This window comes from Argentina silus, assembly GCF_951799395.1.
Source record: "Argentina silus genome assembly, chromosome: 14".
NCBI classification, from domain to species: domain Eukaryota; kingdom Metazoa; phylum Chordata; class Actinopteri; order Argentiniformes; family Argentinidae; genus Argentina; species Argentina silus.
This window is the reverse complement of record NC_139668.1, coordinates 2,551,219-2,563,460: the sequence shown is the minus strand read 5'-3', so window position 1 is coordinate 2,563,460 and position 12,242 is coordinate 2,551,219. Positions and strand designations below refer to the sequence as shown.

Below are 12,242 nucleotides of genomic sequence, written 5' to 3'. Positions count from 1 at the left end.
CAGTGTTCTTCAGTGGCCTTCCCAGTCAGCGGATCTGAATCTAATAGAACACCTTTTGGGATGTGGTAGAACGGGAGATTCACAGCTTGAGAGTGCATCTGAAAAATCTGCAGGAATTGCGTGATGCAATCATGTCATCATGGACCAGAAGGAATGTTTCCAACATCTTGTGGAATCAATGCAATGTAGAATTGAGGCTGTTTTGAGAGCAAAGGGAGGCCCTACCCAGTATTAGTATAGTGTTCCTAGTATAGTGTATTCTCCATCATCTGAGATCTTCTGCCCCACAAAATATCTAAAAGGCTTTATAGCCATACAAATTAACTTAATATCCGCCATTACCCAAAGCCACATTGAAAAACTCCAAACATGGCACTCTGCATTTCCACATAGTAGTGTGCAGGTAAACCTGAGGGTGATTGGCTAAACGCCATAATTGCAAACGAAGAAGCGGAAATGCAAGTGCGATGCGGAGTGCCATGTTTGGAGTTTTCCATCCGTGGCTTCGGGTCATGACGGGTAAAGCACATTTGAATTAAGTCGCAGGCTCCGGCAAGCCAATACCAGACACTCCATCTCAGTGTCGCGTAGGAGCTACTGTTATGACATGAAGTGCTTACCTTCATAAATAGCTCCAGAGTCCAGGTTTGAGCGATACCAATAAGAGTGAAGGGATCCGCGTGGGGAGGCTGGTGGGGTAATTATTCACCACTGCAGACCCACAGACACCTCATCCTGGCCGGACGCTCGCTATCGGTCCAACACACACACTGCCTGGTCTCCGGTCGCTACAGTGGACTCCTGCACACGGCAAGAAAGGATGCAACCATTGTAATGCGCAGGAGCATCGGTGGTATGACACACACGCAAAAATGGAAGGATCTCTCTCGTTCCTTGGTCCGTACACTTTCTTCCCAGTCAAATCACATTGGATAGTCTTCGTAGTAGAACATGTCACGTTGCAAATGGCCTTAGCTCACCCAAATGAAAAAAAGACACCCTAAAAACATGGCAATTGGCCCGTTGGGCAGTGCTGTACGTGACAGTGATGGTGGATATGAGAGAGCACAGCACATCAGGCACAGTGAGGCCAGCACCGCCCACCGGAGACATGCAGGGTTGTTTATGAAGTACCCTCCTTTAGCTGGACAGGCATCAGGTATGAACAACCTGTGTTCCCCTGTCAGATAATGTTGCCTATCGACAGACATGCAGGGGTGTTTAGGGAGTACCGCTCCTTTAGCTTGACAGGGGTCAGGTATGAACAACCTGTCTTCCCCTGTCAGATAATGTTCCCTATCGACAGACAGAATGTGTTTTTTTGTGTGTGTGTGTGTGAGTCATTTAATGCAAATTATCGTAAAATAACAATGATGGTAGACAGGTGACAGTCTTCCAAATATGATTATTACGGTTATTGATTTTTATATTGAATGTAATTTTACTCATATTTTAAATTATGATTTGCCTTCAGTGTGGGTTGTCATTGCCAATCATTTAGACTGTATTCCAGATTTTCTGGAATGTTATGACAGCGTTATTCCCATATACTTTAGGCTGTTCAAAATATGCATATTTGAATGTATTCATCTGTAAGACCTTGTTCATGTTTGCATTGAAATAAATGGTCACACAGCTATAGTCAAAACTGTTTTACACAGTAATATCATGTGGATATTCTACAGTGGCTTGGCCTAGCCTACGTGTTTATGATTGAATGACATGAAACAGCTCTAGGCCTACACACCATCATCAAGGACACAGACTACACCTCATACACTGATGCATGTGAACACCCAGGTCTATACCTTCCCTTCACTCACACCATTTTTTTTTAAGATTAGATTCAACTTTATTGTCATTGTGCAGAGTACAAGTACAGAGACAACGAAATGCAGTTAGCGTCTAACCAGAAGTGCAAAATAGCAGAAAGTGTAATGAACAGTATATACAGGTAGTGCAATATATGAGCAGTAAGTAGTGCAGTTCACTCACACCATGACAACCAGGGTTGTGGTTTGATTTGCTCCTGAAGTGTACACTAAGGTTAGTCTCTCTAAATCAGATAAGAGTTTGGGTTCCGAGATTACATTAACCCAAACCCTAGCCCTAAAACATAACCCTACCTTACCATATTTCTAGCTCAAACCCAAACAAGTTTTGCCTTATCGATAACATTATCCTCATCCTCATCTCAAACCTTAACCTTATTCCTCACCTCAACCCTGACACTAACCCAAGCCTAAACTCAACCCTAATGTTTTCTCTCTCTCTCTCTCTCTCTTTCTCTTTCTCTCTCTCTCTCTCTCCCTCTCTCTCACACACACACACACACACAGAATTTGCAAATAGTCTATGCTTCCATCTGGTGGCCAATAACTCTCATGACATATTTTATGTAAAGTACACAGTGTTTGCCAGGATCATGCTGATCAGGATGGTTTGAAAGTTCGCGTTATCTCTATGCTTCGAGGTCTGGCCTGGTTGTTTCCCTGTTTTGTGAATGAAGTGGCTTTGAACGATGTATGTTTTTTTTATTTGTTGAAAGATGGTTGGGTTTGGGTTATTTAATTGGGTACACTAAGCAGAGATGTAGTCAAATTAGATTAGATTACATTAGATTCAACTTGTTCATGTTTGCATATATCTCATCCTCTCTCCATCATCCAGTAAGCCATGCAGTTCTTGTAGTCCTATGGCCTTTTCCTTGTGTATGTGTTGTTCTTCCACGACTCTCTCTAGTCTATCCTCCCTCTGCCATTGCAGTTCATCACAGGCCGTGAGCTCCCAGCCGTACAGGACATCGGGAGGTGCAAGAGGAAGGCTGGGGAGATCATCAGGGACCGCAGCCACCCCAGCCACGCCCTGTTCTCTCTGTAACCATCTGGCAAACAGTACCGGTGTATCCAGACCCCCCCCCCCCCCCCAGTTCAACGTCATTCTCCAATGACATTGCACATTGCACATTTGCACACACACACATGCACATGCATTCACACATACATACTGTTCATATTGTTGTTGTGTTTCTGCTGCTAATACTATGTCACCTTATGTTATTGTTTATTGTTATTATGATTATTAATATTGCATTGCATTGCATTGTTGATTGTTTGATTGTTGATTGTTGCATTGTTGAGGAGCTAGCTTGCCATCATTAGAAATATACATTAGTTAGAAATCATATATTGCTCAGCAGTCTCTTGTGACCTGCACCTTGGCAGTAGGAATGTCCATCTCCTGTCTCCCCTCCATGGTCATAAGCAGTGCACACTCGCCCCATGTGACCAGGCTGTATAGAAAGTATAGAGTATATACAAGTAGCTGTATAGTGCACACTCTGTTCCAAGTACAGTAGAACTAACAACCCTAAGTAGTGTGCACTCAGTTTGAAGCACTTAACTATCCTCTCTGCCTTCTGATACTGTACCAGGAGCTTTGTACAAATAAATCATGCCTTTATTTTGGAAAGAGATATTGTGTTTACATTTAACACATTTCATTTGTATTGCATAGAAACAGACAAGATGTACAACAGAGTTATAATAAGATAGATCCAAGATAACAGATACAACCATGTTCAAGTTTTGACCAGAGTAGTGTCCTGGTAACTCAGCTGTACCCCATGTTCAACGTTCCCCCAACGTTCTCTAGCAGGGACACTTTACTTTAAGTGGGGGACCATTTTTCACGTCAGCAGTCGGTTGTAGGGCCAAAACAGTTTTAATCAATAATTGACTATGAATTGACTATGATAAAATTACATTCATACATGATTTATAACCTAATTTTGGGTTACGGGACAAATCCATAGCTGCTTATCTAGCAAGGTGGCTTAACCTAGCCGTGTTTTTACAATACCTGACTGCATACTTTGTGGAGCTGTGTTCTCTGAACGACAATAACCGGCACGTTCCAACAATACGATTGTCTACAGCAGCCATCTTTATCTCACCGAAGGCCAGTGGAAGATGCGTCCCAAGTCCCTGGTGAAGATGCTGCTGGACAGACCCTGCTTCACCTTGTTGTTCCAGACAAGGATTCCTCCTCCGTCTGAAAGGACAGCAGAGACAACAGTTAGCATGGAGGGGACTTCCGGAGTTTCACCAGAAACTCCTCACATTCTGTTTAAAGTGTACAGTGAATTGCAAGGTGAAGTTATTATACTTTGATCATACCACAAATATTGTAATAATGAAATTCAGCCATGTAATCAGATGTAACTTGTTGTCCAAACCAGAGAGTTGACATGTGGGGCAGGCTTTATCAGGTGAGGGTGCAGGTGAACACAGGCCCCTCCTACCTTGAACCTGAGGACGTAGAGCAGCGTTTCCCAACCGCTGTGCCGCGGCACACTAGTGTGCCGTGAGAGATCGTTGGGTGTGCCGTGAGAAATTATCCAATTTCACTTTTTTTTTATTCACATTTATTAATTATTATCTGCAAATAATATGCCATTGTCGAGTGTCTGTGCTGTAATATAGTGACTGGCAGAGTAATGTAATATTCGTCCGGGTGGCAGCAGGTAGCTAATTGCCTTGTTCCTTCTTAGAGACAAGAGAATTAGTGACGCATGCGACAGGTCGTGGTGACAGTGATGGAGAAGTTTTTAAAAAGGAAAAATGCAAACTCCGAACTGGGCCCTGGACAAGATTCTGACCCAGGTAAAGGCCCTAGTATGAGTGGTGGTAAAAAGAAAGCAAAGATGGTGAGCTTGAGGCAATACAGCGAAAGCTATCTTTCGTTCGGATTTACTTTCACCGGGGATGAGACGACACCGACTCCGTTATGCTTGGTGTGTGGCGAGAAGCTGTCCAACAGCGCCATGGTGCCAAGCAAGCTTAAACGCCATCTCCAAACAAAACACCCGTCGCTTCAAAACAAGGCGATGGACTATTTTGTTCGCCTGCGTGAAAACACAGAGAAACTTTTATGAGGAAAAACCACAAAGGTAAATGAGAAAGCCCTCAAAGCTAGTTACCTAGTTGCTGAACTCGTAGCTAAATCAAAAAAGTCCCACTCTGTGGCAGAGACATTAATACTACCTGCCTGCAAAGCCATTGTCAACGAGATGCTCGGCCCTGACGCGGTTAAAGACATAGCTAAAGTCCCGCTCTCAGATAACACAATTGCCAGGCGTATTGATGACATGTCTACAGACATCGAAAGTCATGTTTTGGGAAAGATACGCATCAGTAGGAAATTTGCGTTGCAACTTGATGAGTCTACGGATATTATTGTATCAGGCTACAGAGTGTCATTTTGTAACATTTTTGGTTGGTGGTGTGCCGCAAGATTCTTTCAATGTAAAAAATGTGCCGTGGCTCAAAAAAGGTTGAAAAACACTGACGTAGAGGACAGGTATGAAGGTCTCAGTGTGGACGATGGGAGCATCATGAGACAGCCCTGTGATGATGGTGGGCTCTACATAGTCACCAGGGCGATCCATCACCTGGAGACTGAGACAAAGAACACAGCTACTGTATGTTCTTCCAATATGTTTTCACTGGTGGCTAGGGCATGAATGGGCAGATAAACTGCTTAATATCAATTCAGCACTGAGCTGTTTTTACCTCTCCTCCACACACTAACATGTGTATCATGCCTCTCCTTCACCCCCTAGTGGTAGCAAAATGATATGGCAATACTATGACAAATGTTGGCATGTCACCTTGGCTGATCCCCAGGACAGTACATTATGTAACAGCAGATGGATAGCAGCAGGTGCATGTAAGACCTGTCCTGGATATCAAGTTAATGTGAAATATGAAGTACAATATGTGAATTCAGTATGAAGAAGTTACACACAGACTGTAGTCTGTAGTCAAAAAGATAACAAGAAAGGTCCTAAGGAAAGGATTATAACCCAAAGTACACATCTACATCACATCAGAGAGAGAGAGAGAATTGAATATCTCTCAACCTCTAAAATGCACTATGTAGAGAACTGTGTGTGTGTGTGTGTGTGTGTGTGTGTGTGTGTGTGTGTGTGTGTGTGTGTGTGTGTGTGTGTGTGTGTGTGTTTTGACTCACAGATTGAGAATCTGTCAATATATATCAGCCCGGATGTAGCTCCTCTGACCCCAGCTGTGTATCCATGAAGAGTGATCAGTCAGTGTGTGATCCAATTAACTTTTCCAAAAGAGATTTAGACACTGAGCAAAGGTAATATCATGTGTTCACCTCACAACCTCTACGTGTGTGTGTGTGTGTGTGTGTGTGTGTGTGTGTGTGTGTGTGTGTGTGTGTGTGTGTGTGTGTGTGTGTGTGTATGTTTTGACTCTGAGCAAAGGTAATATCATGTGTTCACCTCACAACCTCTACATATAAAATGCACTATGTAGAGAACTGTGTGTGTGTGTGTGTGTGTGTGTGTGTGTGTGTGTGTGTGTGTGTCACAGATTGAGGGCCTGTCTTTTGTTACAGCACTGTCAAATCAGGATGTAGCCCCTCTGACCCCAGCTGTGTATCCATGAAGAGTAATAGGTCAATAGTCCAGCCGGAAAACTTTTCTGAAGGAGACTTAGACACTGAGCAAAGGTAATATCACATCCTCTTCACAACCACTAATATCCCTTTAATTCTGTTAGACCTCTAAAGGAACTCCTGCCTCAGCAGGCATGATTATAACCCAAACTACACTACTCATATGGATGGAATATCTGGTTACAGTTACAGTTCTAATAATGTTTATGGAATAGAGCACACCATACCTATGAATGATACAAAGTATTCATAAGTATTCTGAACAACCAAAAGCAAGAATATTACACAATGGCAACATTGTGACAAGATTTTTTTTTTTCCACAGTAGCCAATCCAGTGGTCCTGACCTATCCTCAGTTTGAGGTGAGTCTTGTTTAATATTTTTAAAGCCAGTCATAGAGCATACCTAATCAGGGTCCATGCAATGGCTCCACAGTGTAGGAACAAATAAAATATTTTATTTATTTACCTCACCTTTATTTAACTAGGTAAGAGGTTTTGCAAGGATAACCTGGAAAGAGGGCAAAACAGGAAAGTAGCAGTGTGTACATGAAATGTTCCAAAAATACAAAGTGTCAGAAGTCACCAATACATTATGAAATAGAAAACAACTGCAGCTATCAAAACATTGTTGATCAGAGTCTTAAAAACAGGCCCTGACTTTAGGACCTGAAGCGTGTACTAGGATGAGAGGGCATTATGGGAAAAATATATTTTCCCTATCTCAGTTCTATCCTTCAGAACAGACAAGGACAGCAGCGACTGTGATGACTATTCTAGTAATACTACTAGTATTGAGTGACTGATTTAGTAAAGAACAGAGGCCTTGCTGGCCTTCTAGAGTTAAAATCGTGACTCCATCTCCATATGGCTATACAACAAGTAAAAAAACATTTTTCCATTTGTTTGAAAAACGGTTTTCTTTTTTTTTTCAGTTGCTTGAACAGAAGGTTGTGGACTTTGTCAAAGAAGAGCAGCAGAAGCAGAAGACCAGACTCACCCTGATGGCCAGGGAAGGGATGGAGAGGATGAGAGGCAGAGGATGGGGGCCAGGAAGGCGACTCTACAGATCACACTGCACATGCTAAGAACCGTGAACCAAATGGAGCTTGCTGACCTACTGGAGAGTAAGAGCTTCCTACTATTCGTCTACCATGTGTACACTAGTTTTACTGAATATCAACGATGAAAAGGACTGTGGCGCAAAAATACTATATTTCTCCTGTTTTTATTGACTATGATTGTGTGTTTAAAGGTTATAAAATGGTTAATGAGATACTGTAGCATTTTGTTATAATTTTTTCTGTCAGGGGACCCTGTTGTGGAGTGCCAACTTGAAATAAAACTCAACCATAAGAGAATCTGTCAGTGTGTGTTTGAGGGAATAGTTGAGCAAGGCAACCCAAAAGTTCTCACTGAGATCTTCACAGAGCTCTACATCACTGAGGGTGGAAGTGGAGCGGTCAATGATGAACATGAGGTCAGACAGATTTAGACAGCATCCAGAAGACCAGCAACACAGGAGATACCAATCAAATGCAACAACATCTTCAAACCTTCACCTGGACAAGACAAACCAATCAGAAATGTGCTGACAAAGGGAATCGCTGGTATTGGAAAAACTGTCTCTGTGCATGAGTTAATTTTGGACTGGGCTGAAGGAAAAGCCAATCAGGATGTCCAGTTCATATTTCACTCCCTTTCAGAGAGTTGAATTTATGCAACAGCAAAAACTACAGTTTGTTGTAACTTCTCAATTACTTCTACATGGAAACATCAGAAATCTCCAACTATGACACACAAGTTCTATTTGTCTTTGATGGTCTGGATGAGTGTCGACTTCGTCTAGACTTCCAAAACAATAAGAAATGTTGTGATGTCACAGAGTCAACCTCAGTGGATGTGCTGCTGACAAACCTTATCAAGGGGAATCTGCTACCCTCTGCTCTCCTCTGGATAACCTCCCGACCTGCAGCAGCCAATCAGATCCCTCCTGAGTGTGTTGACCGGGTGACAAAGGTATGAGGGTTCAACAACCCACAGAAGGAGGAGTACTTCAGGAAGAGAATCAGTGATGAGAACCTGGCCATCAGAATCATCTCACATGTTGAGACATCAAGGAGCCTCCACATCATGTGCCATATACCAGTGTTCTGTTGGGTCTCAGCCACTGTTCTAGAGAGACTGTTGGGTGAAACAGTCAAACAATACCCAAGACTCTGATACAAATGTACACACACTTCCTGGTGTATCAGACCAAACAGAGAAATGTAAAGTATCTGGGTGACCATGACAGAGATTGGGATACAGAGACTGGGAAAACTGGCCTTCACATAGCTGGAAAAGGGACATCCGATCTTCTATGAGGAGGAACTAAGAGAGTGTGGAATTGACGTCAGAGAAGCAGTGTACTTAGGAGTGTGCATACAAATATTTAGGAAAGAGTGGGGACTGCACCCAGGCAAAGTGTACTGCTTTGTGCTTCTGAGTGTTCAGGAGTTTCTAGCTGTTCTGTATGTGTTCCTCACATTCAATGACAGCAGTACCAATCCTATAAACACACCATCCACAATCAGAGAGACAGCAGCCATCAGCCTCCACAAGATTGCAGTAGACAAGGTCTTGCAGAGTGAGAATGGACACATGGACCTGTTCCTCCGCTTCCTCCTGGGCCTCTCACTGGAGTCCAATCAGAATCTCCTAAAAGGCCTTCTGACACAGATAGGAAGCAGCTCACAGACCAAAAAGGAAACAATCAAGTACATCAAGGAGAAGATCAGGGAGAATCCCTCTCCAGAGAGGTGCATCAGTCTGTTCCACTGTCTTCTGTTGAAGGAGATCCAAAACTACCTGAGCTCAGGACGTCTCTCAGAGGCCAAACTCTCACCTGCACAATGGTCAGCTCTGGTCTTTATGCTGCTGACTGGACAGAACTTGGATACATTTGACAGACAATATTCCAGATCAGAGGAGGGTCTTCTGAGGCTACTGCCAGTGTTCCGAGACTCAAAAACATCCATGTGAGTATCTCATTAAAAGAAAAATAGCTTTCTGCTATCAACAATGAAAACTTTGCACACAAACAATACATGTTCACCCTGAGTTTTGCTGTTTTCAGTGATGTTAATAGAAAAGAACAATAGAACCATAGAACTAATACTACAGATATCGTACAATTGTTATACATGTTTGTTTTCTATTCAGGCTGAGTAGATGCTGTGAAGCATTGGCATCAGCTCTCAAACATCTCTAGTCTGAGAGCTGGATCTCAGTAACAACAGTCAACAAGACTCAGGTGTGAAGCTGCTCTCTGCTGGACTGGAGAGTCCACACTGCAAACTGGAGAAACTGAGGTGAGTAGAAATACAGGAAAATACTTTTCCAGTATTTCACTTTTAATCAATTTATTACATTTTGAATATCCCAACAAGTTGAAATATGCAAAACAGATAGTGATTGCACCTCTACCATTACATTTTTATGTAGACTTAAAAAGCAATGTAAATTATTTTTTTTAAAGCGAGGAATCAAGGTAAAGGCTACACCTACCACCTTTGTGAGTGTCGATTTTTGCAGTGGTTTTTCAATGTTATTAGGCTACATATTGTAATTGTTTTTGATCGGACTGCATCATTTTATTGAATTCTTATTCAGGCTGAGTGGATACAACCTCCCAGAGAGTTGCTGTGAAGTGCTGGCCTCAGATCTCAGCTCAAACTCCTCCCACCTGAGAGAGCTGGACCTCAGTGACGGTCTACAAGACTCAGGTGTGAAGCTGCTCTCTGCTGGACTGGAGAGTCCAGACTGCAAACTGGAGACACAGAGGTCAGCATTTCAATAAAACATTTTGATACATAAAATAACAGTACTTTTGTCTTTCTTGTCATGGGCTAACAGCACATCCTAATTACCCACGTTGCAACTGAGCATTGAGGTGAAAAATAGATCTCCCACTATAATCAGTTTGGGTGTCCTAATCAGCAGCGTCCGTCAAAACACTCCATTTTGAATACCATTTGAAGGATCATATCAGGACAGCCTTCACAGCTTGCAGTATGTCTCACGCGCCAGAGTATATTAGAATGTGGTGTAAGGGAATATAAATCACTTGGGATTGTTTTGACAAAGGAAATAGAAATAGAGCAGCTTCCCTCCTATAGATAGATATAGATATAGATATAGACATATAGATATATATATAATGTTATAATCAGTGAACACTTCAATGATACATGTTTTACGAGGCTCAACACATGTGGTCTTACAGTGGAGAGCTGTGATATGTTGACCTCAGCCTACAACTCAAACCCCTCCGACCTGAGATACCTGGACCTGAGGCACCACAACCCATTCTATCCTGCTGAAGTGGAGAGTCTCAGGTTAAAACTTGTTGTTGAAAATCACCTCAATATGTACAGTTCTGGCTACCCTATAAATCATTCCTTTATATCAATCTTTTTTTTTACAGTGAGGATCATAGTGGCGACTCATTGAAATGTATGTTTTGATTGTTGAGGTGAAAGGATGTGTAACATTTTAGTCTTGAAAATACTGTGACATACAGTACAGTAGTCTGCATAGTGCTGATACCATGACCTTCAGACTCCGCTCTCACATGTAAAGTAGTTGATATTGAAAGACTAAAAGCTAGCGAACCAGAAATATTTTGTGTGAACTTATTCTTGAATGGTCTTCCTCATCAGATGCCTGTGAGCTCACACTGGACCCAAACACAGGACACAGACACCTCTCTCTGCAAAACTGCTATTATTTAGAAATTAAACAATGAGTGTAATATTTATCAAATTTAGTCAATTCGTAGTCAATTATTGATATAAAAAAATAAAGAAAGAAATAGACCAACTGCTTGGGCGAAAAATGGTCCCCCGCTAAGTAATTGAGTATTCCTGCTAGAGAACATTTCTCAAGCATGAGATACATGTGAAACCAGGACACTACTCTGGTCAAAACATGAACATGGTTGTATCTGTCGTATTGTATCTGTCATATTGTACCTGTCATATTGTACCTGTTATATTGGATCTATCATATTGTAACTCTATTGTACATCTTGTCTGTTTCTATACAATACAAATGAAATGTGTCAAATGTAAACACAATATCTAAAGGCATGATTTATTTGTACAAAGCTCCTGGTACAGTATTAGAAGACAGAGAGGACAGTTAAGTGCTTCAAACAGAGTGTACACTACTTGGGCGGTTAGTTCTACTGTACTTGACCTTTTCAACACAGCCTGGTCACAGGGGACAGTGGGGGCAGCCTGATTACCCAGTGTGCACTGCTTATGGCCATGGAAGGGAGACAGGAGATGGACATTCCTACTGCCACGGTGCAGGTCACAAGAGACTGCTGAGCAATATATGATTCTAGCTAATGTATATTTCTAATGATTTTTCATATGACTTTGTATATGATTCTTATGATGATTACAATCATCTTTGCTGTAATCGCGGTTGTAGTTACGTTTATTAGTATCTAGTTACACAATCCTCAGCATAACAAGTTCATAAGATCTGAAAAAATACACAATCAAAAGGAATGGAATGGAATCATATTTTATTGATTGTCTGTTTGCAGCCGTGAGCATCCTCTTGAGTTCTGTGTCTTAGAAGCTCCATTTTCCTCATGGGGAGTCGTCACAGCTGTGGGCACTGTGCTGGGTTCTAGAAAGAGTTCATATGAGCTTCACTAGGCCTATAGCTACAGAATAGAATCCTTCATTAGTTTGGTTAAT

The 12,242-nt window shown here is 42.0% G+C and overlaps 1 pseudogene across 1 annotated transcript; it reads left to right on the top strand.

Moving 5' to 3' along the window:
* The first annotated feature begins 7,528 nt into the window (after positions 1-7,528).
* LOC310815266 (protein NLRC3-like) lies at positions 7,529-11,861 on the top strand (annotated as a pseudogene). Its single transcript has 5 exons — positions 7,529-7,613; positions 7,797-9,506; positions 9,691-9,839; positions 10,141-10,311; positions 11,741-11,861. The product of its transcript is annotated as a protein NLRC3-like (transcript).
* The last annotated feature ends 381 nt before the right edge of the window (positions 11,862-12,242 follow it).